This window comes from Protopterus annectens, chromosome 8.part0, assembly GCF_019279795.1.
Source record: "Protopterus annectens isolate FY-2018-M chromosome 8.part0, PAN1.0, whole genome shotgun sequence".
Lineage (NCBI taxonomy): Eukaryota > Metazoa > Chordata > Ceratodontiformes > Protopteridae > Protopterus > Protopterus annectens.
In genome coordinates, this window is record NC_056741.1 from 79982220 (window position 1) to 80008426 (window position 26207).

Genomic DNA, 26207 nt, shown 5'->3' on the forward strand with positions numbered 1-26207 from the left:
AATTGAAGACTGAAGTCAGGAAATAATGACAGACGTTTAAGTTTCAGACTTCATACTCTTTAGAAAATTCGTGTTAATGTAAAACCTGTTATTCTGTCAACTTTCTAAGTTTTTAAGAGGAATACTGAAATATTGCCCCTATTTCTTACCCCTTGTTCTCCATTATTTATGGTTTTGTTCAGATTTCTTGCTCTAAAAGGTTGAGAGGTATTGAGTCACAGCGCACACACAACGCACATGAAACATGAAAAGAAGAACTGCAGAAAAAAACGGGACTGTCCAGCATAAGATGTGTACAAACGTCTAAGCCCATGCAAACCGAAGCTGAGAGTAACTCCCCTCCCCCTTTGAGCTTTTACGCAGCAACTGTAGCAAGAGGGTTGCAAAGCTGGGAAGGAGCACAGAGAACGAGACGAAAGCCCACGCTCGGGGAATTGTAACAATGTATCTCTAATGCTGCACGAGCAGTGTGTGTGGTAGAAGCGGGGCTCTGCGTCACCGTCCGTTAACCTTTCCTTTGTTTGGGGAGCCTCCTCCGGTGGAGCTACTCCCTGATTGACGCCGTGGATCCGGTGATACCGCAGCGCCGGCCTAAAGCGCCTTGGACCGTGGTTCTATGTCCGCCATCGGTTCTTTAGGAAGTTGCTCTTGCTGTAGCCTTTGCAAACTCTTTATTCGCGGTTGCATCCAGTATAGAGACACCGGGGACTCTTGTAACAGGTAAGACCAGCCTTTGTCGGTGCATTTAACAATCTGTTACTCAGCAGCTTGTCAGCTGTGAGCACTTAGCCCTCCCAAGATGAAGTAACTTCATATAGACGGATGGAAGGCTGTACCGTTAGGTTACTAAAAACAGTTAAAAACCTAGAGGAATATCTGCAACTATCGTTGTCTGAGCCTTTAAAGGCGATGTAGTGCACGCTGTTTTAGAATGCGTGTTTAACAGCGTTAAAATTAAATACATTTTTGTTTCTCTCGTATACGTATGGTGGTGTATCTTTTGTTGTGACTTTAGACTTTGAGATTTCTTTTAAAACTGATAGTACTCCTAAAACTTTGTGCTTCTCTCGATGTTTAGCTCCCGGTTTACATACACATACAGTAAGCCTTGCTGGCCATAAAAAGCTAAATTGCTGACAGACATTGAAATAATATTAAGGACATTTCTTAGTAGAAACTCCTAATGAGAGACAGGAGCTCATTCTGTCCTATACAAACCTGCAGCCCACGGTAATTTGTGATAGGAGTACTTGTTGATGCAGTGATGTTTGCCTCTTATTAGGACCAACTTGGTCACCAAAGCCAAATACAGACCAGCAGAATCTTTCTAATGGAGCGTTGGCCTTGTACTTACCCTCACTAGGGTAAAGGGCCCTGCAGAATTTCTTGGTACCGAGTTAAAATAAGATCTAGCAGATGAGACTTTAATGTCCCATCTAAAGGATGGCAAACTCCAGACTGCAGCAGTCCTCTTTCAACATGCTGTCTGGTTATATCCATGTCTGAACAAGGAATCTGGTCACATGGTGTTGAAATAAGGTCTGCAATGTTTTCTGCTATCAAAGAAATGTGCTACATGTAATTTGAGAATAGGCCTTGGGTTAGTTTGTTTCAGTTTTAATAGTTTTTGGGTGTTGGCTAGAGGCTTTAAGTGACAGACTAGTTTAAGTGGCAAGAAAGGTTTTGCCTTTGATAAACGTTCTTCTGTAAGAACATTTTGAGACTGAAAGTAGTTGAGGAGATTTTTTTTTTATCAGAATTTGATGTCTTAAAAAAGCAACTGATCGGTTTAACTGTGACATATTTAAACAATTTGTGGATTACTTAAAATGGAAATCAGCAGGTTGCTCAAGTACACTAATTTAGATGGATAAAAATCCAGGCTTGACTTGGGACTGGTCCATGACAATTTGAAGTGAAGTTATTTAAACAATTTGTGGATTACTTAAAATGGAAATCAGCAGGTTGCTCAAGTACACTAATTTAGATGGATAAAAATCCAGGCTTGACTTGGGACTGGTCCATGACAATTTGAAGTGAAGTTCTCCAAGATGTTTTTCAGACTGTGTCTTTTCTTGTTGAGTGAGAGAAGGCTTGCATGTATTTTAAATTCGACAGGTACCTTGCCAAACTATAGCCCTCTGACTTTTCTGTATTTGCTCCTAAATTGTAACTATCTCTTCTTCACTTTCTTACTGAGTACAAACTACTCTAAATTCAAGCCCCAACTCAAATGCAAATGACAAAATGCAGGACTTTCCACATAACTGACACAAGTTTCTAATATATGTCAAATTCTTATGGTCACTGCTATGTTTTTCCCTGTTGTAAATAAGTACAAAAACAAAATGTCTCGTCTTAACTAATATTTTACTATTATTTACCTTTTTCTTACATCCTTTGAAATATTTTTGATACCATTTATAATTACTCAGGCTAAATCTGCTGCTCTTTCATTTATTCTTGTATCTTTTATCTATTTCTCATTCTAAACTATGCATATTAACCCTTTGTAAACTTTGTAGGTTGTATTGGTTTTTGTCACAATTTTTTTCCCTTTGTACAAGACAGCACGTAAAAATCTACTGCCAATCATTAGCGGACCAGAGTTCTGCTGTGGTGACCCCTAACCATTAAAAGCCGAAAGACACAAACAAAATTCCAATGTTGCTTTTACATCAAACATTACTATATGCATATATGTTAGTGTTTTTTATGTACATTATTTTATTATAAAATAATGTAATGCAACAGGTTATACATTGGTGTTCTACTTCTGTAACCAGAAAGTAAAGTAAAACAATTGGCTATCAGAACTTGTTTTTCAGTGACTTCTATTACACATTAGTCCACTTCTTGGCTTGGTCTTATGTAAGTGAGTCGGCTGTGAGTTGAGTTTAAGCAAGCAGGTACTGTTAACAAGAATCTCTCCCACGTAGACTATGTAGTTTTGACAGCTTTTAAACTTTCCTTAACTTGCTGCCCTACAAAACTTGGAACCTGTTTTTTGGATATTTTGAAGAGAGACCGTCTGTGCAGTCAGTGTGACCTTGCTGTGTCTTTTGAACTTTTTGTCAGACTTGTAGATAGGTGAATTGTCAGGCCTTTAAACAGGGCTTATGTGAATGGATCAGTGTCCATTTTGTAAGGGACTAGTGTTCTGTCGAGGATGGGTTCTGTATCTTGTACCCATTGTTTGCTGGGACAGGCGGTGCCCCACTCACTGACCCTGAATAGAATATTGTAGGTATCTGAATGAACAAAAGTTTTCCTTATGAAAAGTTGGCTTCCTTATTGGTGTCCAAGCTCACTCTTGTCACAGCTGGAATAGCATTAGTGATTGATACATTTTACTGATTTTTGTGTAGAAATCTCTAGTAAATTTGGTAAGAGTGGGAGCTTTAAATTGGCAACAGCTATAAGGGGTGCGTGAGTGCACAGCTCTTGTTTTTATTACGTAACTAGTGTTATCACTGAATTATTGAACAAGATGTTCTGTGACAGTTGCCTCATTGACCCCACATATCTGAGGTATTACAGAGCACTTGTTTAGGTTTATTCAGCCTTTAGGCACTGCACTGAAGACCTTGTTAGAGCATGCAGGATGTGAACATGTGGAAATAGTTTTTATAGCAGTAGTTGTAACATGCAGAGGTGAGGAAAATGTAGCAGGGGAACTGTGCTAGAGAACAAATGTCCTTCTTAAAGTGAGGATTCGGTATGAGCTGTCTTCGTGGACACTTCTTGACAGCTGTAGTCTACATGTGATTGTAATGTTTTCTGCATTCAGATTTGAACCACTGGGAGTGAAGAGTTAATAGTTATGAAGTGCTTCCCTGTAGCAGTAAAGCGGTAACATTCAGTGTTGTGACTTCTGTCATCAAAGTCCCATTGTTGGTTGTAAAACATGAGATCGTATGAGTGGAGGTATGACGTGGCTGTTTGCCACAGAGCTGCAGTTCCCACATAGCTACTGTGAGTGGTTAAAACTGCTGTACTGCAAACCTCTAAACATGCAGATATTGAAAATGGGTACAAAGGCCCTTGAAAAGTAGGTTTGTCCAGCAAAAAAAATAGCCACCAAATTAGCTTAAAATTTGAATACTAAAGGACTCATAATTCTTCAGATTTGGGTATTAATCAAACATTAAAAAAAAAACTGCACATGACAAAACTGAGTATAATTTTATCAGAAACCATATAAAATCTGTAGTCCTTTTTAATAAATGGTATCGCAAAAGTCTGCCTTGAAAAGTCATTCTCATCACCAGTACTAAATTGTCCGAGTCATCGTACAGGACAACTTAAAGTTTGATTTTTCTCATGCAAAACTGCATATTAAAACTCTTCAAAAGCTACGTCTGCTGTATATATAGTAAAAAAAAAAAAAAAAAAAACTGTGCTGTTTTATTAACTTGTATTACATCTGCACTGTGTTTTTTCACCGTTTTACTGTTTAATGGAGTGTGAACTGTTTTGCTGTTATATTTAAGCGTTTTATCTGTTTTCCTGTATTAAATCGACCTAAACAGACTCTAAATATCTTTAGCATAGTCTGGTTACAGGTTTTGCTGTATCAAGATCTGTTTGTGATATTCCTGTGTTTCCTGCTACTCCATCTTCTGTTGGACAGGGCATGCCTGCACTTACTGGGAGTAAGTGAACTGGTTGGTACTGGTCTGGCAAAGGGTGCTTAGCTAAAAGCTCAGGGACAAGGGGTTGATTGGTCAATTCTAGTGTTTCTATTTTACTTGTTTTGTGGTATTTAAACCCAGCTTGTCTGCTCATTAAGCACCACCGCTGTTCTGTTTAAACCCTTTGCGAGGTATCTCAGTTGCATTTTTTCCTTACCAGCACTCCTGTGTGAGTGAGGCCCCCCCCCCCCTGCAGCTACTGTATTGATTTTATCCAGCCCTACTCACACCTTATAGGTACTCTCCTCAGATAGTACCCACTCTACTGTTAAAAACCAGGATTTACGAACACATGTATGCTGTCAGTAGGCATGATGCAAACAATGCCTTAGCTAAGCACATTCTACACAATAGTGGGCATACTTTTAGTTTTGTCATATTACAACAAAGAACCCCAGATATAAGAGGAGGTCCCTGGCAAATAAGACTAGAGATTGACGAACTCATGTGGCAGATTCGAACTAGAGCCCATCTTACACCAGGAATTAATGATAACCTCTCCATCAAATGTGTCTTTAAGTGGTTATCTTATAATAGGTAATGAAAGTAAATAACTTACAACTAAGCCTGTTAATGGTCAACACAAAAGTGTCATCTAACTATATCTTTTTAGTAAAGTTGTAACATGATTGACCATAGTACCATTTTAGTTTTTCATTACTTATTCATCATCACCTTCACGTAGCTAGTGGAAGGCGACTAGGAAGGGGTTAGTATGAACCATAGGTCACAATATTTACACATTTTTTCATGGTTATATGTAATTATATGGTATATATACATATCTATTTCATGTTGAATAGAATTGATAATATGAATTCTATTTCCAATAAATATGTACATTTTGGCCACTGTTTTTCTGGTAACGTTAGTCAGTTATCAGTAATAGATAAGTTAAAATCTCTGAGGTCCGATTCTTGTTTAAAGAATGTGATGTGGATTTTGAAGTGCAATGTTTACTTTTATTTAATTTTAGATATATTTTGTATAGTTTATTTTTATTACTATACAATATTTGATGCGCTTTTTAACACATCTTACATTTTAAAATTTAGGTTTAATTTAATGTCTAAGGGTCTGTTTTTTATAAAAAGTATTTGTTTTTAGGAAACATTACTGTAATGTCTCATACAAGCTATGTCATGTGGTTCCTTAAGGTTACCATAGTAATATCTAATTAGTGAATGCACTTGCTTTTGATTGGTGTTAAACAAATGTTAATAATATGAAATGTTTTTTCACTATGCATTCTGCTGTTTGTCTGATGAAGGCTGAACATTGGTTTAGCCGAAAGCGCTAACTTTATTTGGATCTATTAAATCATTTTATATCATAAGCCGTCTCTGATAGTGTTCCTGCTTGCTGGTTTGTGGATTGTGGAGTTTTATCTGTTTTCCTGTATTAAATCGACCTAAACAGACTCTAAATATCTTTAGCATAGTCTGGTTACAGGTTTTGCTGTATCAAGATCTGTTTGTGATATTCCTGTGTTTCCTGCTACTCCATCTTCTGTTGGACAGGGCATGCCTGCACTTACTGGGAGTAAGTGAACTGGTTGGTACTGGTCTGGCAAAGGGTGCTTAGCTAAAAGCTCAGGGACAAGGGGTTGATTGGTCAATTCTAGTGTTTCTATTTTACTTGTTTTGTGGTATTTAAACCCAGCTTGTCTGCTCATTAAGCACCACCGCTGTGCTGTTTAAACCCTTTGCGAGGTATCTCAGTTGCATTTTTTCCTTACCAGCACTCCTGTGTGAGTGAGGCCCCCCCCTGCAGCTACTGTATTGATTTTATCCAGCCCTACTCGCACCTTATAGGTACTCTCCTCAGATAGTACCCACTCTACTGTCCCAGACGTCTCTTCCACATATTCTGACAACCATGGATGGACAATTTCCTGTGATTTCTCCTGCTAGTCTGGTTGATATGGGCATCCTGAGACAGTGTAGCAACTGCCTCATGTACATGGACAATCCTCTACTACTACCACCTAGGAACACAATATGTAAGAGATACAATTTCATTAAGAACCTAGAAGTCTCGCTGTCCCATTCCCAAGCCAGTATATCTGGCACTGAAAAGGTTGTAAACACAAACACCACACCTCAAATGCCACCCACACTTGCACAACACACACCCACATCTGCAGAGGTCCTCAACAAAAACATTCCCAAACAAAAGAGCTCTCTGAGGCAAAAAACACACATGCACATCATAACACACAGCACCAAGCTCTACACATAGTACACACACCCGTGTCTCTCAGCCTTTAAGGCCCAGCTACAAACCCAACATGCTAGTCACAGTAAACACTGTTGAGAGAAACGGATGCCATGCCCCTCACCAGGCTAGACGAGGAGAACGTCACAGTAAATTGCTTATCAGATGCTAGAATGTGCCACGTCACGCATGCACTGTGCCACGTCACGCATGCACTCGGTTTCTCAACAGCAGGTACTGTTATGACTCTGTCATAGTCCATGTTGGTGTGAGTGACGTAAGATGTACTGCTCTGGACTATATAAAGAAAGACAAGATTGAGCACGCTGAATGTGTGACCCAGGCAGGTATGTCCCTAGCCTTAAGCAACATCCTACCGTCACTCAGAATGATGTTTCAATACAAACAGAAAATGAGTGACTTAACAATTGGCTTAGTTTTTGGTGTCATTCCAAGTGGGTCAAGTACCTGACAGCCTGGAAAGCGACAGACCATGATGCTTTGCTAGTGATGGCCTTCATCTGTCTCCCATGGGCTTCAAGCTTTTGGCAACGTTTCTTGCCTCTCCCATAGTGCCCTTTTTTTTTTAGACAAATCATGAGAACAAAATTACTGATGTGAAAAATTATTCTAAATGAACTTTAAACATCATGCTGGTAAATGCTAGGAGTCTTAACATGAAATTGCACTCATTGTAAGCATTCCTTACCCTGGAAGATGCTGACATTTGTGCAGTCACTGAAACCTGGTTCAAATCCCGGGTAACTAGCCTAAACACGAATGCCCAGGGATTCCTCTACTTCCTCAATGCCAGTGCATTGGATCAGCTGGTAGACACCCCCATGAGAGGGGAAAATATCCCGGACCTGGTACTAATCAACATGAGTAGCCACCGTAGCACGCCTATGGTGTCATCTTCTTTGGTAAGATCCCAACCATAAAGCGATCACTTTCAAAGACAGCATTTCCCCCCAACCCTCCAAAGCTGAGTACAACCTCCTGAGAGCAGGTATAAGCAGCTTCACAGCCGCCATCCCTTTAGCTGGAAGTAGCACTAATGTCCAAGCCTACATCAAAATCTGTATGAGCACTTGCATAGCTGCATGGTCTTGGCAAAGTACCTGACGGGACCAAATTATCTTCCTCAAGGAAGACTAACCTGTCTGGTGGACAACGTCAACAAACGCTCTGTAATAAAAGGGAAAAAAGTAGGAATAAGAGGGAGTGGGTTCCAAGTTACAAACAATCTCTCCTTTGTCTGAACAAGCAAATAAGGTCACTGGTGAAATTCTCTTAGGCTAACTTCAAGTCCTAATTGGCCGCATCCATTAAGTACCGTCAGAAGGCCCTCTTCACATACATCTGCAATCTCAACACCCAAATCTGCTCTGAACTGGTGGTCAAGAACACCACATACACAAATGCTGTAGATATAGCCGACCTGCTGGCAGCAAGGTTCAGTGAAAACTTCACCCCCCCCCCAGTCCCCCGCATTGGTAAACCAGGACAACCTCAGCACCTGCCCCCCTTATCACCAGGGAGCAGGTCTTTAATGTCCTCTCAAAGGCAAAAAAATATAGCCTTCATGGGACCTGACAACATCCCTGGCTGCATCCTACATGAACTCTGGCATGAGCTCTCAGGCTTTGGTTGACTAAGGTGCCTAATGGTGCTAAGCACCAGCTTCATTCCAGCCGAATGGAGAGAGCCACTGGACACTCCACCTTTGTGTAGAGGGATGACAATGACCCAGGAAAATGTAGGCCCATCAGCTTAACTAGCCTGATGTGCAAGGCCAAGGAATGCATTATCATGGACCTCATAAACAAGGATATTGGCAACCTCCAAATGCTTGACCCACACAGTTTGGTTTTGTCAAAGGGAGATAATGCCTGTTTTGGTCGACTTCGAAACAGTCACCAAAGCCATGGATGAGGGGAAGACAGTGCACAACGCTTGACCTAGCTAAAGCCTTCGGCACTATTCCCCACTCGGGCATAATAGATCAACTCTCCCAGCTAGGCTTCAACCCATATGTTACCAGATGGGTAGCTATCTGGCTCACTGATAGAACCCACTCAGTCAAAATAGGGGAAGCCACCTCTAGTAGTAGACCCCTAATTAACGGCATACCCCAAGGGTCATTCTTGGGGCCTCTACTGTTTGGGATATACTTTTTGAGGTGCAAGCCAAAACCAGTGGTTTGTGGTTGACCAAGTTTGCAGATGACTGCAAGCTGGGTTCTGTCTTAAATTCCCCTACTGATGTGAACATCCTCTAAGAGGCCCTTACCCAAACTAATGACTGCCAGAAGTTTGGCCTCAGACTGAATGCTAAGAAATGCATCGTCATTATCCCTTTTGGGGAAGATCATGTCCTCACTAATTATCACATTAATAGCAACATACAAAGCATGCAGTTAGTCGTGAGGGACTTGAGTACCCAGGTTGATGGCAACCTGACTTTTTGCCACCACATTGCCTCCATTGTACGGAAGGCTTTCTGCATGGCCAACCTCACAAGTAAGGGTATTTCATCCAGGAACAAAGAGGTCATAACATCCCTGTACTCCTTCCTTATCAGACCCATTATTGAGTACAGTGCTCCCTTTGGCATGTACCTTGCCAAGCACATGCAGCAGCTGGAGAGACCCAAGAGGTTCCTGACCAGGAAAATCCCAGGGTGTCAAACACCTATCCTATACACCTAGGCTAAAAGTTCTGTCTCTCTACTCGGTCTCGTACAGACTGCTCAGAGGTGGCCTGTGTCTGGCATACTAGGCTGTCTCAGAGACCCATCCTTGATTGAGTTACTACATATCCGGAAGTCAAACTCCACTCATGCAACCCACATGTGAAGCCTCAACCTGGTCTGTGATGTTAACAGAACTTGTTGGAGGGATAGATTTGTGTCCCAAAGACCCCCCCCCCTCTGCGGAATCGACTCCCTCTCCATGTCAGGAAGAGTACATCACTAGCCCTCTTTGAGAGGAAACTGGATGACTGGATGGGGAAACAGAAAATGCACCCCGGGGATCCCAATTGTGTCCTTGCTGGACAGGGGAAACAGGTGTTGACTTTGTGGGAGCATGGATGAAATTCTTGGCTAGTCTTATGGGCCTCCAGGCCAATAGCCTAGTATCATTCTATGAACCTATTATTTCTTGTATTGCTATAGTAGACTATGCATGTAATAGTTTTTTTGAGTATACCAATTGTTTTATTTTATTATGTGTCACTGGTACCTCCCCATGCCTTTTTATATGCTATGTATTCCACTGTGAAATTGTATGTATATATGCTTCTTAATTACAACTATGCTACTTTTTTGATGATGTGCAACTCTCTGGAGCTTTTTTCCTTGGGCCTCCACTGAAAATGTGTATTTATTATCCAGTCCAACTTCTCTGATTAAATTACTTTTTTTTGGCATTTGTTTGTTTTTGCTTCTAAAAAGGAAGATGTAATGCAAGTCCTCCTCCTTTGTCTGGTTTCCTGTGTAATAAACCGCTTCAGACATGTGATGGCTCCAAAAATCATGTGATGGGCTAAATCACACTTGAAATAGGAGTGGGTCTTCAGAAATACATCAAGTGAAGGAGCAAATAAGAGCAGGTGTTTTTTATCGCAGTGCAGTTTCTGGTTAGGTTTCAAAATTGTTTGACTACCATCTAGCACTAACAACTGGCTCATCTGCGTTCCTAATTTAAAGATGTATATCTCTTGCTGATCCAGAGTGCCTGATGTGAAATCAAAGTTCTCAGAATGTTAAAGTGGTTTGCAAAGAGAATATAGTAACCGTTGTAGGCAGGAAACCATGAGAGTAAAACTTGCGTTGTATTCCTTGGCTGGATTAAAGAAGGGAACAGAAACTTTGTGATGAATAATCATTAATATCGGTGTGCCACAATCTTATCTATATACATCTACATATACACAGCATGTGGGGCGATATATATACACGCGTGTGTGTGTGTGTGTGTGTGTGTGTATATAATATATATATATATATATATATATATATATATATATATATATATATACACACACACACACACACTATGTGTGTGTTTATTATTTTATTTATTATGTGGTATCTTCATCCTAATTGCTATCGAGGAAGACGGAGATAGTGCTGTACATCTGAGTAACAGATAAACTGAGATACCTGGGGAAACTTCTTACTAGGATATTGGCATTTGTAAACAAAAAAAATGCAATGAGGATATTGATTGCCAAATGAGGAATTAGTTGGAGAGAGGAGAGTGGAGCATCCTGGTGTATATTATTTATATATCATTTGCTAAGGGTATGGAACGTCCTGGTGCATGATGTTCATATATCATTCGCTAAGAGTGCAGAACATCCTGGTGCATGTTGTTCATATATCCTTCGCTACGAGTGCAGAACATCCTGGTGCATGTTGTTCATATATCCTTCGCTAAGAGTGTGGAACATCCTGGTGCATGTTGTTCATATGTCATTCGCTAAGAGTGCGGAATATCCTGGTGCATGTTGTTCATATGTCACAAGAGTGTGGACCGTCCTGGTGCATGTTGTTCATATATCACTTGCTAAGAGTGTGGACCGTCCTGGTGCATGATGTTCATATGTCATTTGCTAAGAGTGCGGAACGTCCAGGCGCATGTTTATATATCATTTGCTAACATTAAAAAATACAAAAGTACCTTCTGTACTGCTAGGTCTCGTATTCACTGCACATTACCATCTTTCTTGCAGAGTATTCTTGGCAGCAGGCTAAATGGCAGAAGTGTTTTGAGTGCTGATAGCAAGACAAATTGGTTATTATAGCTTCTGAAGATTACTAATGTTTATTGTAAGTTTGCTTTTGTTGCCTGAAGAGTTCAAAAGTGTAGCTCTCTCTGGCCAAGTAGATATTTGCTTTGTCCTGCACTGTGTTTATTTAGTTGCATGTCTGCCATCCAAGGTACACACAGGAAGCAGTTCTAGACTTGAACTGTTAACCGATGCTCGCTTGTAAGTACAACTTGTCATCTCCAAGTTAATGGTTCCTGTACTGCTGCACATAAATTGAGCTTTGAGTGTTTATACATGTGATATTTCTGTTCGACAAACAATGTATTACATTTCTGCACTGGAATAGAGTACTGAATGTGACCTAGATTTGAATAATAGACCTAGTCTCTGAAGGAAGTAGCGATTGGGTAGGAATGTGTGCTTACCCGTCTTGGGGTGGGGGTGAACTTCCTGCCTGACTACAACCCTTATGGATTAAGTTACTTAATCTGCCTCGGGCCTCCATACAACCCTTATGGATTAAGTTACTTAATCTGCCTCGGGCCTCCATACATGCCCATTTTCCACCAGCAGGAAGTGCAGGCTCTTCACAGTACATGGTGTGTAGGTAGTAGTAAATACATGCATGCTGATTTCTTATCATTGCATGCCGTGCAGGGGGGCTTAGGAGTTAAGGGTAGGTCAAAGGGGAAAGTTCACAGTATAGGGTGTGTGGTAGTAGTAAATATATGCGTGCTGCATTATTATCATTATATGCCGTACAGTAGAGCTGGGAAGGAGTCCAGGGTAGGTCAAAGGGGAAAAGCTTCATCTCCTTTTAGAGGTATCCCTGTAATGGGTCAGTTTTTCTCTCTTTCTGTGGAGATTGACTGCTATTGGGACATGGTAGATGATAGGGGGTGGTGCTTTAGTGGTGTGTTAAAACAGAGAGTGGAAAAAAATGTAAGTATAATATATTGTATGCGGGAATTGTTGAACGGAGCAGTAGTTAGGGAGTGACTGAACAGGCTGGCATGCTGTGAAGAGTCTGAGTGCTCAAGGGGAGGGGGTTGAATCTTTAGCTGTAAAACCAAAATCACATCAGTATGGCAGCATCTTTTGCCTGTTTTAGTTTGTAAAATGATTTGCATTTCTAGATAGTAATGCAAATGTGATGGTGAAGCATAGATTTTAGTTTTGCATAAAAAGATCAAGATATGTTAACCTTCGCAATTTTCTGCTAATAGTCATTTTTAATTATCCCTATGTAAGCTAAAAAGCAGTGCACAAAATAAATACCCTGCTTCAACACTGCCAACTTTTTAACCACCCAGAAACACTTATTTGGTACCGTTCTGTTTGGGGAAGCAATGTTGTTTAAGAGCAGCTGGTGCATTTACTTTTGGAGATAGAAATTCTAGCCAAGGTGTGAAAGACCAGAGGTCAGAAGCAAAGCAGATTGTAGCAGAAGGGCCTGGGGCTTTCCCTTTTTCACTGTTTGGAACCAGTAATTGTATTGTACTCATGTTTTGTCCTTTTTAAGGAACAGGCCTAGAAATGTGAACAAGGACTGTGTTTGGTGTCCCAAATGTCATTCCATTACTGGTAAGCAAGAGAGTCACGTTTCAACGAGTACATACGATATATTTCTATTCATACTAGTTTATCGTGGTCTTGGTGGGATTGTTCTTTCAGAATTATACTTTTCTCAAATTTCAACATGTTTAGTTTTCCAGTATTATTAGGGTTAACATACATACCATGCAGCTTCTATAATTCCTTAGGATGTTCACAGAATTAAGTACTGCTTCATCAGACGTTCGCTCTTTCACAGTACTAAATACTGCATCATCAGAAGTTAAACTTTTTATTGTTTATTGTTTTGGAGTGAATTTTTGGTTGTATTTATGTTCACAGAATGTTTCTGTTTACTGCTTGTTTTGCTGTACCACTTATGTTAACCTCAATGTAACTAGATACTGACCATTACTTTTGGGTACTGGTCATATGTTGGCCAGTGCTGTACTGTGGTAGTAAGTACAGATAGAGCTGAAGTGTTACAACCAGTACAGCCTTATTAACCTCTGTGCATCTCATGAAGCATGACACACTGGTTAATGTGCATTAGTCCCTTACAGTGTAACACATGAAGCACTGTCATGCAGGTTAATGTGCGTACGTGCCTTACAGTGTAACGCACAAAGCGTTGCCACACAGGTTTATGTGCATATGTGCCACAGTGTAACAACTTGGACTATATGCTGGACTTGAGTTCATGCACTGGGGCATGGTATGCTTCACCAGTTTGTCGTATCTCGTGAAACACTTGTGCAGGTTTTCATGCAGTTATACTATGGTGTAAGTGGATGCCAGTTCATGCCTTGGAATGCAATGTGCTTAACCAACCGTCTGTTGAAGTCCATCAAAGATGTGACATGGAAGTGAGCCCAGTTGCAAACTAGCAGTTCTGTTGCTTATAAAGAGTGTGGTATACTGAGGAAATTACTGCTAGTATCCCTTGCCTAACGTAGTCAGGAAGATGACCACTGGTAGCTTCACTCAGAGTCACATTGGGGTTCTTGGCAACTTCTGGGATGTAGTAAATATGCCACTTTTTTATGATAGCTTTGTCATATTTGGCTGTTTTTGTGGTGCGTCTTAGCTTTTTGGGAGGGGATCTCCATTTTGGAAGTTTGTAGAAGATAGCAGTAGATCAACACCTGGATCCTTCCTTAAAATCTTAGAATTTGCAAACAGAAAATTAAAATCAAGTCACTGAAAAATCCCTGTCCACATGGTATGAAATGTTTACTTATTAGTTTTTGTCCAACTGGGTGGGAAGCCCATTGTTGACTCATCTTGGTGGTGGTGGTGGTGGACTCCAAGAAGCAGTTTAAAGTACAAAGAAAACAAATTGCACAGACGTTTTAATCTTTTGAGTGGCCACTGACATGTTTTCCCATTTTTCAGCTGTGCTGTTGACCTCCGTGGCTCTTGTGTGGCCTTCTCTTTCTGTAGATTTAACTTTGGAAGCTCTTGTGAGTTTAATCTTGTTTGCTCGTACTAGTGACATCCTCTTCTTAGACTGCTAAACCTTTCTCTCCTTATTCATATCTTGTGTTCCTTAATGCACACAGGAATATGGTAGTCAATTTTCTTCCATCCTACCTTTTAAAATCACAGTTATGTGGTCAAGACAAAGACTGTCTGGAATCAGCATGGTTGAAATATTTGTCTTCCTCTCATGGTGATTTAAAAGTAGCACAGGGGCATTTATTTTCTGGCCTTTCTAGAGACTACCAGTCAGTGGAAAGCCTGAAAACTACTGTTTGTAGACAGCTAGACTGCTTGGGTTTAGTGCTACTGTTTTGGTGTTAGTGAGGAGGGATGGGGCAAACCTGTCTCTGACCAAAATGTACGGGGAAATCCCTGACCGGTCTGATTTTGGACCATTGTACAGCTTGGCTCTCTGGCACTGAGCTGCTGTGTGTTATCCAGTGCATCTACCAGGCGAAGGCTACAGACCCCTCTAACATCAGAGATCAGGTCCTTTGGTGACTAACAGTTGCATATTTCTCAGGAACCAGCTAAGAACTAGTGCTTCTGGTCAGAGAAGGAATAATTAGACATTGATTTCCTAAATGTAGTTGTGGTCAGACAAGCACTAACAGTAGCCATGTAGTAGCCAACAGATGAGTCACCACTATTGTCATTCTTGTCAAAAGTAAGTCTCTGTGTTCACGTAGTACTGCTAGAACAACTCTCCATCTAACCTAATGCCAGAGTATCACCCTAAATACTTTCTATTGTTGTTTCCTGACAGCCCTTAAGACTGTTATGACCAGCCCTTGTCCTACACTCTGCCAAATGCATCAACAGTCTGCTGTCACCCCATCTGCACCCAGTTTGATTACCTTAAGTGTTCTAAAGGGAGTGTAGCAGTTGCCTTATATGTACCAAATTCTCTCTGCTTCTACCCATTGGATGGTACAGTGTTCGAGAGATGTAAATACATGAAGGCAATCCTCTTGCATCAGCTTGCTGCCAGTATGCATTGTACATCTGCAACTAATCACAACACACCATTCAGCCTGTAACATTCCTCTACTCCTGCTTACTGCAGTCCCGGACTGCTTGCCCAGTTGTCACCAGAAAGGCAGGCTTGAGCATTTGCCATTGTGTTGTACCCCACAGGAAATGTCTTGGTTATAGGTGATTCCAAAGTTAGGCATACAGACTCCACACTTGCCAGACTGTTAAGCAGGGCGACTGTAAGCTGCTTGCCTGGTGCCAGGGTCCTTGATGTGCGCGGCTTGCCTGGTGCCAGGATCCTTGATGTGCGCGGCTTGGTCTTGAGTAGTGTCTTGCTTTTACTAAGAGTGGTGTTCTACAACTTTTTATGCACGCTGAGGATTTTAAACTTTAGGAACTTCTCTTACTCTTTACAAAAGCAACTCTTCAAGTGAGTTGTTCTGTATTGTTTGAGCAAACCACTGTCTTATCCTTGTTCATGGTTCCTGTTACGTTTTGTTTGGCCTTATTAGTAGACTTGTCACTGCACTGATCAAGCTAGGTTTGTCACTGCACTGATTATCTATAGTGACCTTAAGTTCATGCTCTGTTTTGGTTGACCTGGTTAGTCCCGGTAGGCTAGTGACCTCTTTGCAGAGGAGACCCAAGGTGGTATTTATACAACTCTAGGAAGTCTGACCAGAGCATCTGGGAATTTCCCCTACTCTTGGTTGTCGGGGGAAGGATTTGTGTGTTACACATCCTGTCCAAGTGCAGAGACAGCCAGGAGGAGCAGGAAGAAAATATGGCTGATTCAGCTTTGGCTGAAAATGAAGTGAAGGTTGTTTTGAAAATGTAGCTGAAATGGTAGAATTGCAACCAGAATATTTTTCTGATGTTGTGGGTGCAGAAAAAACAGTGATATTGGAAGAAAAGGCAATTGTAGTTGTAACAGAGATGGAGTCAGAGGAAAACTTTCAGAGTAGACTGAAGGACAGTTACCTCTGTGAAATGCATAATTACAACCCTCCACTCGGGAGGGTTGTGGGATGATTATTTGGAAGAAATGTAAACCAAAGTGAAATAGAAAGTGGAGCTGCAATTTCATGGCATGACATCATGGAGAATATAGAAGAAAAAAAGAAGACTGTGCCAGAAAAATCGAGACAAAAACGTATGCAAAAAATCTGGGAGAAGGAGCAAAGAAGAAATAAAATTATACAGTATGTGTGAGCTGTAAATAAGACAGTTTGGACAGATGTATGGGACTGTCCTAGCACCTCCTGGGTGTCAAAGCAGAAGAGCATTCAGTTTAATAGCAAGACTTTGTGACGATGTTTGAGACTGGGCAGGCCATAGAAAAAAATTTGGGTGCATATGAACAAAAGAAAAATATTTATTCATGGTCAGAATATGTTGTGCAAATTTTTTTACAGACAAAAAAAAAGAATGACCCAGTTTAGAACTGAAGTTGAAGCCAAATAACTGAAATAACATTTGATAACTATATGTAAAGAAGTAATGGACGCTACAAAAGTATATGATGAAAGAGAACTGTAGAGTAATACTGAAAATGGAAAACAAATAATCTTATGCACACACCTAGTAGTATTAATGTTCATGGTAATAGGGATTTTGTGAAATACAGGGGTCAACCAACTTTTGTGGAAAAAATCGTCATTTGATCAATGAATGTAATAAAAAAAAGTTATGTGGCGCAAAAAATGTGGCAATAGGCATTCATGGCTAGAATGTGAAATGTGCAAGAGAAAGAAGTTGTACACTGTAGAATGTGTTATACAAGAAAATGTACAAAAGGATATAACAACGAAATTGGACAAAGTTAAAGAAACGGGAGACGAGTGAGGAAGACGTGGATTGGTGCACAGTAAGAAATAAAAAGTATTCGGGAAAAGAAAATTCAAAAACATGATTATAGAAAATAAGAAAGGAAAGAGATAAACATTTTATTATACTAACTGTCCTTAAAAGCTGAAATATTAGCTTTAACTGTAAGCAGTATGAACAGTTTTAAAAGAATAGGTATATTACAATGGTGTGCTGCAGTAGATGCACACAATCTTCTAAAATAATAAGAGGAAGAAAGAACACAAACTGAAATACTGGAATGGTCTGGTGGTTTGGGACATGGGGGAAGAAACGTGCCCAGACATAGATATTTATTTTATTGCATTTATTTATTTATTTATTTATTTATTTATTTATTGCATTTGTTAACTGGGAAAGTCCACTGGGCCTAGAAGGAGACCATTTTCAGTGGAGGCTTGGGGAGAGAAGCTCCACATTTAATTGCATACAAAGTGGAATATTCATACACTGAACCAAGTTTGTCGAGCAAATACTCGCATACAAAGAAAAATAATAGCATCAACAGATATAATGTTTTTATAATCCAAGTATAAATATAATAAGATGGCATACATTCAAATAACACAAGTATAACTATGTCTGCAGAATACTTAGAGGAGAGAGGACTTAGGGAAGAGAGGACTTCAGGGAAGAGAGGAGGAGTACAGGAGGGAGAGAGGAGGAGTACAGGAGGGAGGGAGAGAGGAGGAGTACAGGAGGGAGGAGGAGTACAGGAGGGAGGAGGAGTACAGGAGGGAGGGAGGAGGAGTACAGGAGGGAGGGAGGAGGAGTACAGGAGGGAGGGAGGGAGGAGGAGTACAGGAGGGAGGGAGGGAGGAGGAGTACAGGAGGGAGGGAGGGAGGAGGAGTACAGGAGGGAGGGAGGGAGGAGGAGTACAGGAGGGAGGGAGGGAGGAGGAGTACAGGAGGGAGGGAGGGAGGAGGAGTACAGGAGGGAGGGAGGAGGAGTACAGGAGGGAGGGAGGAGGAGGAGTACAGGAGGGAGAGGAGGAGGAGTACAGGAGGGAGAGGAGGAGGAGAGGGGAGGAGTACAGGAGGGAGAGGAGGAGGAGTACAGGAGGGAGGAGGAGGAGGGAGGGAGGGAGGGAGGGAGGGAGGAGGAGTACGGGAGGGAGGGAGGGAGGAGGAGTACGGGAGGGAGGGAGGAGGGAGGAGGAGGGGAGGGAGGGAGGAGGAGTACAGGAGGGAGGGAGAGGAGGAGGAGTACAGGAGGGAGAGGAGGGAGGGAGGAGTACAGGAGGGAGAGGAGGGGAGAGGGAGGAGTACAGGAGGGAGAGGAGGGAGAGGGAGGAGTACAGGGGGGAGAGGAGGGGAGGAGTACAGGGGGGAGAGGAGGGGAGGAGTACAGGGGGGAGAGGAGGGGAGGAGTACAGGAGGGAGAGGAGGGGGAGAGGGGAGGAGTACAGGGGGAGAGGAGGGAGGAGTACAGGGGAGAGGAGGGGAGGAGTACAGGGGGGAGAGGAGGGGAGGAGTACAGGAGGGAGAGGAGGGGGAGAGGGGAGGAGTACAGGAGGGAGAAGAGTCGAGCTAAAGGTGACGGCAAAGCAGTAAGTATGGTAGAGAGATGTTTGTAGAGGAATGGTTAGTTGAAACTCCATTTTCAGTCATAAATTTTGTTCTATGTTTTCTTCTCTTTTAACAAATAATTCCAATACATATTCTTTAATTAGTTCATATATTCTTTTTTACTGTCTTATTTGCTTACCTTCCTTATTTTTTAATTTTTATTTGAGTAAAATAATAAAAGGAAAAATATGGTGCTACCTCTTTCTTTTTTTCTTTCCTTGTAAACAATGTTTTTGCTTATTTAACAATAATTTGATTCATTTTATGTATTTCTCTTTTTCATAAAATGATTTTTTCTTCCCTGTTAAGTCTCTAAAGGTTTATTGACTTAATATGTTTAGTATGTCAAGAAAGCATTCAAGTATTAGCTGGAACCATGGTGGAACTAGGGCGGACTGTGGTAATAGACATGTGAAGGAAAAATGTGTATAGAATTATAGCTTTATATGCATATTTAACAAAAAAGAGAGAAATGATCTTTAAAAATATTCTTGGATATGTGTAAATATGGACATTCTAGTGGTGGGTGATTGTAAAATGAGCAGTTGAGATCTTAAAATGGCTATTTAAAAAGAATGAAATTAAGACAGAAATTGATTATTTCTTAATATCTGATAGTTATAAAAAAAGGAGTTGGGTATGCTGGGTTTTCAGATCCTGTGGCAGTATGAGTTAAAGTGCAGGAAAATTAAGAATATATAAGAATGGGAAAAGGAATAAAAAGAATTAATGAAAGTGAATTAAATTTGGAAGAGAAAAAATAACTTGTGGAATTATGGAACAGTCCTACAATTATGAGGAAGTTTTTATGAAAACTGGACTGTTTGATGGCTTAATTTTAAAGAAGAATATAAAGTATTTTTAGACTGTATAAGGAAGAAAAGAAAGAGATAAAAAATATCAAGAAACATTTGGAGACCTTTATTTAAAATATCCTTTTATGAAAGAGAAATATATAAAATTAATCCGTGTTTGTATAAGCAAAAATATTGTTTACAAGGAAAGAAAGAGGTAGCACCATATTTGAGTAAATGAAAAGGAAAAATAAGAGAATTAAAAAAAAAGGGAAGGTAAGCAAATAATATACAAAATGATTAAAGAATGTGCAAATAATATACAAAATGATTAAAGAATGTGCAAATAATATACAAAATGATTAAAGAATGTGCACTGGAATTTGTTGAGAGAACCTAGAACACCTTTACAAAGGTGAAATTTTAAATAAGGAAGAAAATGAGTATTTAGAATTTCATTCAATTCTTCCATGGTTATTTTTTGTTCTAAAAGAGATCAGCATGAATTCTGCAGCAGGACTGAATGGAAATGAATATGGTATGTATAAAGAAATGAGAGAGGCAAAAAATAAGTTTTATAGAATAATTAATGGTTAGAAACTGGAATTAGAGATGTACAGGAGTTATAAAATGTTTATTTGATAAATTGGAGACCTATAATATTAAATACAGATTATAGTTTTTTTTTTTTTTATGAGAATAACAAAAAGGTTACAGAAAAAATGGATAGAATGTAGAATGAATGGATAGAATGTAGAATGAATGACCAAAATGTATTTTGGAAGAAAAGGAAGTAAAGAGTTATGGCTAATAAGATAAATAATTGATATCTTAAACAAAACGTAGAAGCAAAGGTTATGATAGCGGATGTAAGTAAAGCTTCTGATCTATAGAAATTATGAGGAATTTTGCAGGCATGTAATGTAAGCAAAACAATATTAAAAAGAGGTCATTGTTCCTCTCTACTTGTCACTCATTAGATCCATTATAGAGTACAACGCCCCTTTTGGTATGTACCTCGCAAGATATCTACAACAACTGGAAAGGCCGCAGAAATACCTCACAAAGAGGATTACTGGCCTCAAACAGATGCCCTAAGCAGACCGCCTCCATCGCATATCGCCTACTCAAAAGGCGATCTCTGCCTAACATACAAAGCTATGTCAAACCCAGAGCTGCTGGACATGCCCCACTTAAAGAAATCCCAATCCCTCCGAGCTACACACTCTAGGGACCTAAACCTTGTCACCACAATAAACAGAACATGCTGGAGGGATAGATTCCTGTCCCAGAGACTTCCCATACTCTGGAATAAACTACCTATTTCAAACAAAGCTCCTCGTTAGCACTCTTCAAGAAAAATCTTGATGATTGCATGGGAAATAGGAAATTTATCCCAGGGATCACCTCTGTGGCTCTGCTCAACAGTGGCACAGGAAAATAATTTTCTTGGGTGGCAAAAGCAAGGGTACCTTTTTGGCTGGGCTTGTATAGGCCCTAGGGCTGATGGCCTAGTACCTACCTATGAACCTATGTGAAACTAAATGGCTGGATTGGGGAAGAAATTAAAATTAGAATGTGGAATAAAGCAGGGCTGCCCAGTTAGTAGTGTGACTTATTAGTTATGAATGTAATAGTGAAGGATATTAATGAAATGTCAAGTAGTGGTGGATACAAAGTGAAGTACAATTGCCAATGTATAATTACAGGTTAATCATGAATGGAAAAAGTAATTGAAAAATTAAGTATAATTTATGGTTTAAGTATAAATAAGGAGAAAAGTTAAGATTTTGTTTTGAAGGTATGATGAGGTGTTGAGTTTAATGAAAAATATATTAGGAATTCCTTTTGGAAGGAATGAATACAGAACAATGGGATAATGTACTCTAAAGTAAAGGATATGACTAATTTTTGGAAGTCCTATAGATTTTTCATACAGAAAAGCACACTTACTGAACACCATGGTAACAGGAAAAGTGCTTATGTTGCTAACATATGATTCCTATTAAGTATGAAAAGGAATGAATGATTATATCCTCATTTATATGGGGTTCTAGACTGAATCCAGTCAAAAGACGGATTCTGTACATGAAATAACAAGGTTTGGGTTTAATAAGCCCAGTAGTACATGCAGCATTTTTAATTTTATATAGGGTATCAAAAGGAATTGTGAAGGAAAATAAACTGATAGAAATTGTATTTATCTTTGTATTTATAATATAGTATAAAGAAATGTGGGAAGGAATGGAAATTTTAAAATGAAGTAAAAGCATTGTGAATGAAGAAATGAGAGTATCAAAACAATTGTATTATGGGGAAAAAAAGAATATATGTGAGAAAAATAGAAAGGAATGGTACTTGAGTATTTTGACAGCATTTTATTGTATTGATCCATGGAAAGATTTAGAAATAAGAAAAAAGCCAAAATGATGAGATATAATAATAAAGAGTAAAGAATGAAAAGATTTTTATGGAGATTATAAATATGCCATACAAAATAAAGATATAATAGGCAATAAATGTGGAGAGTTTGAGACTACCGAGCGCGTGTTTATCACCGAGCGCGTGTTTACCACTGAGCGTGTTTTTTTAAAAGGTGAAAGAGTTAATAATTTGTGGAAAGAAATATGTAAAGGTAATAGGGTGAAAAGTTTGTTAGCATTTGGTTATTTGTTCAAATGTTGTTCTGTCTATATTATGGTGCACATAAACAGGAAGAAGTGAAGAAAGTGGATGGAGTAATATTTTAATGCTTCATGGACTGAATGGAATGAGAAACTAAATGAGATTAAGAATTCTTTAACATCACTGAGGGTTATGCATTCATCATTCCTAAATGTAAAACTACTACAATGGCCAAATTTGCAACACAATTGTTAGTGAGATCAAAATAAGTTGTCATACTTGCTTTAATACCAGTGCGCTGGATAAAATGGTAGCACTGCTCACTAGAGGACTTTTTACACTTGACCTGGTCCTTGTCAAGTTAGCCTTCACCTGTACCCTACCACGTGTCTCCTCAGCCCTGATTGCCTGACCACAAATCAGTTGTCTTATCTGTTGGGGCTTAATGAAACTGCCACCAAATCATCTTTTAAGGACATGTCCAGGGTAAACCTACTTCAACCTGTAGAAGATAAACTCCTTATTATCACCCCCCCACACCCCCACGTGTGCGCACAATTGGACCCCAATGAGAGCTCCATCATTCATCTCCGTTTTCTACCATCATTTAAAGCTGCATAGAAAAGTCTGTATCCATCTTCCCTAAATCATCATCTTCTTTTGGCTTTTCCCAGTTATGGGTCGCCATAGTGGATCACCTGTCTGCTCATCCATCTTCCCTAAATCATCTTCTTCGTTTGGCTTTTCCCAGTTAGGGGTCACCACAGTGGATCACCTGTCTGCTCATCCATCTTCCCTAAATAATCTTCTTCGTTTGGCTTTTCCCAGTTAGGGGTCGTCACAGTGGATCACCTGTCCGCTCATCCATCTTCCCTAAATCATCTTCTTCTTTTGGCTTTTCCCAGTTGCAGGTCGCCACAGTGGTTCACCTGTCCGCCCCTCCATCTTCCCTAAATCATCTTCTTTTGGCTTTTCCCAGTTAGGGGTCGCCACAGTGGATCACCTGTCCACTCATCCATCTTCCCTAAATGTACTTGTTAATTCTAGTTCCAGAAATATCTCTGGTGGAGATGCTTCCAGTAATAAACTGTATAATAAAGGAAGAAGTGATGGAAAGGTGTAAGAAATCCCCATTCCTTGCCTTTAAGACCCCACTGAAAATGTGATACAAGAGTTTGAACTTAAGGTCACTGTAGACAATGAAGAAAACTTCCCATAATCTTCGGTTATGTAATGTTCAAAAATATACTAAGGTCATACACAAGATCACACATTCCAATCCCAAGGCTATAATTAGTATATTAACAGACAAATTTAGTGCTAACTTCAACACATCCACTATTGTGGTCACTTTTAGTTTCCACCTTGGAACAATTCTTAGTCACTGTCAAAGGCTAAAAATGTTTCTTTGAAACCCGGTAACAAACTGCTGTGGTGCATTCTCAGATATCTGTGCTTCTAAACTGTACAGCCTCAGCCTGTCCATTCGGTTTGACCCTAATGCCAGGAAAATAGTTACTGTGCTCCCATACATAAGGGTGGTCCCTCACCAGTTGCAGCTAACTATAGGGCCATCTGCTTCATCATCTTTATATGCAAAGCTGTGGAATCCATCATAGCAGAATTTGCATTCAGATGAATGCAACTTAAATGATGTAGACCCCACTCAGTTTGGTTTTGTGAAGGGTAGGTTCTGTTCCTAAGCCTGGTAAACTTTTACTTGAAGTTTTTTACAGAGCCTGTGCACAGTGGTCACTCTGTGCACACTGGTTATTGACCTGGCCAAGGCTTTTGCCACTATTTGTCTCTCATGCTAGTATTATTTAAAAGTTATGCACCCTTGATGCAACTCTCCTGCATTGCCTGCTGGATTGCAGACTGGCTGTCCAGAAGATCATAACTAGTGAAAGTTGGTACAATTCCTGAATGTAAAGTTGTAACTTATGTTGAGCTAAATGCAAAAATGAATATCATATTTCCAGTTTGGCAAGAAAGCTGTTCCCTCTCCAAACAGATACGTTGTAAAAGATCTGGGCACTAATGTGGACAACTCTCTCTCCTTAAGTCACAATGCTTCCATTCTGATCAGGAAATCCTATATGACTTGCTTTTTGTGCTATGAAAGATCCTATTTCTTTGTAAAACTAGTGGCTCTACAGTCACCCTTACCGAGGACCTAAATTTGCACCAACAAATAAGTTTCTTTTGAGGGGCAGGTTCCTGGCCTGAGGGATAGGTTACTACTACTATAGGTCAAACAAAGTACCACTTCAGTCTTTAAGGCTTGATTTGATTACTGGATGGGTACACCCCATTTTATACCAGGGTTGTTGCGTATGTCTGTCTGATTTGAGAGGTGGGTAATATTAAGTATTCATAAATGGTGGCAAGAATCTGACTGACTACTTGGTGTATATTGTTAGTCTTATTATGGTCCCTGTGATCACTTGTCTGGTATGTGACCACTCGCACACAGTTATTTAAAGTGATAATGTTTCAGTGGGTGTAATGTGTTGTGCATCAGTATAAACAAATGATAGTTTATTGCTGCTTTATTCATGCATGTACAGGGGTTTGGGTTGGCTCATACAGACAAGGTACAGGGTTTTTATTCATACATGTACAGGGGTTTGGGTTGGCTCATACAGACGCAAGGTACAGGGTTTTTATTCATACATGTACAGGGGTTTGGGTTGGCTCATACAGACGCAAGGTACAGGGTTTTTATTCATACATGTACAGGGGTTTGGGTTGGCTCATACAGACGCAAGGTCCAGGGTTTTTATTCATACATGTACAGGGGTTTGGGTTGGCTCATACAGACGCAAGGTCCAGGGTTTTTATTTATACATGTACAGGGGTTTGGGTTGGCTCATACAGGCCTTAAGGTCCAGGGTTTTATTCATACATGTACAGGGGTTTGGGTTGGCTCATACAGACGCAAGGTCCAGGGTTTTTATTCATACATGTACAGGGGTTTGGGTTGGCTCATACAGACGCAAGGTCCAGGGTTTTTATTCATACATGTACAGGGGTTTGGGTTGGCTCATACAGTCGCAAGGTCCAGGGTTTTATTCATACATGTACAGGGGTTTGGGTTGGCTCATACAGACGCAAGGTGCAGGGTTTTTATTCATACATGTACAGGGGTTTGGGTTGGCTCGTACAGATGCAAGGTGCAGGGTTTTTATTCATACATGTACAGGGGTTTGGGTTGGCTCATACAGACGCAAGGTGCAGGGTTTTTATTCATACATGTACAGGGGTTTGGGTTGGCTCATACAGACGCAAGGTGCAGGGTTTTTATTCTCATCTTTGGTGACTGATTATTGGCGAAGATGTAATAGATGGTGACAATCACTTGTACATCTAGCTACAATTGTTTATAGGAAGTTGTGGGAAATATACCTGGTAACAGAAAATGATTTGGGACCAATGCTTAATCCACCCAAAATGAAGATGATTTGATTGAATTGGGAAGGAGATAGAAACAGCCATTATTTATTGATAGAAATGTAATGTTGATAGAGTAGAAGGTGTCAAAATGTGAAAGTAGAGAGAATTAAATAGATTACCCTGCAGGTATGACTGTTATGAAGAGAGACATCTCCAAGAAATGTTAATTTTGAGGTTGCTTTGAATAACATTGTTAA

At 40.1% G+C, this 26207-nt stretch overlaps 1 protein-coding gene across 3 annotated transcripts in view; it reads left to right on the forward strand.

Moving 5' to 3' along the window:
- The first annotated feature begins 285 nt into the window (after positions 1–285).
- The window catches only part of LOC122808660 (alpha-1,4-N-acetylglucosaminyltransferase-like), a 424824-nt gene continuing 398902 nt past the window's right edge, over positions 286–26207 (forward strand). For 2 of the 3 annotated variants that reach the window (XM_044079633.1, XM_044079634.1), the window contains exon 1: positions 287–720. The gene's annotated coding sequence lies outside the window, so the exon portion shown is untranslated. Of the gene's footprint in view, positions 721–26207 lie in introns of all 3 variants that reach the window. The other variant, XM_044079635.1, reaches the window with a different exon arrangement.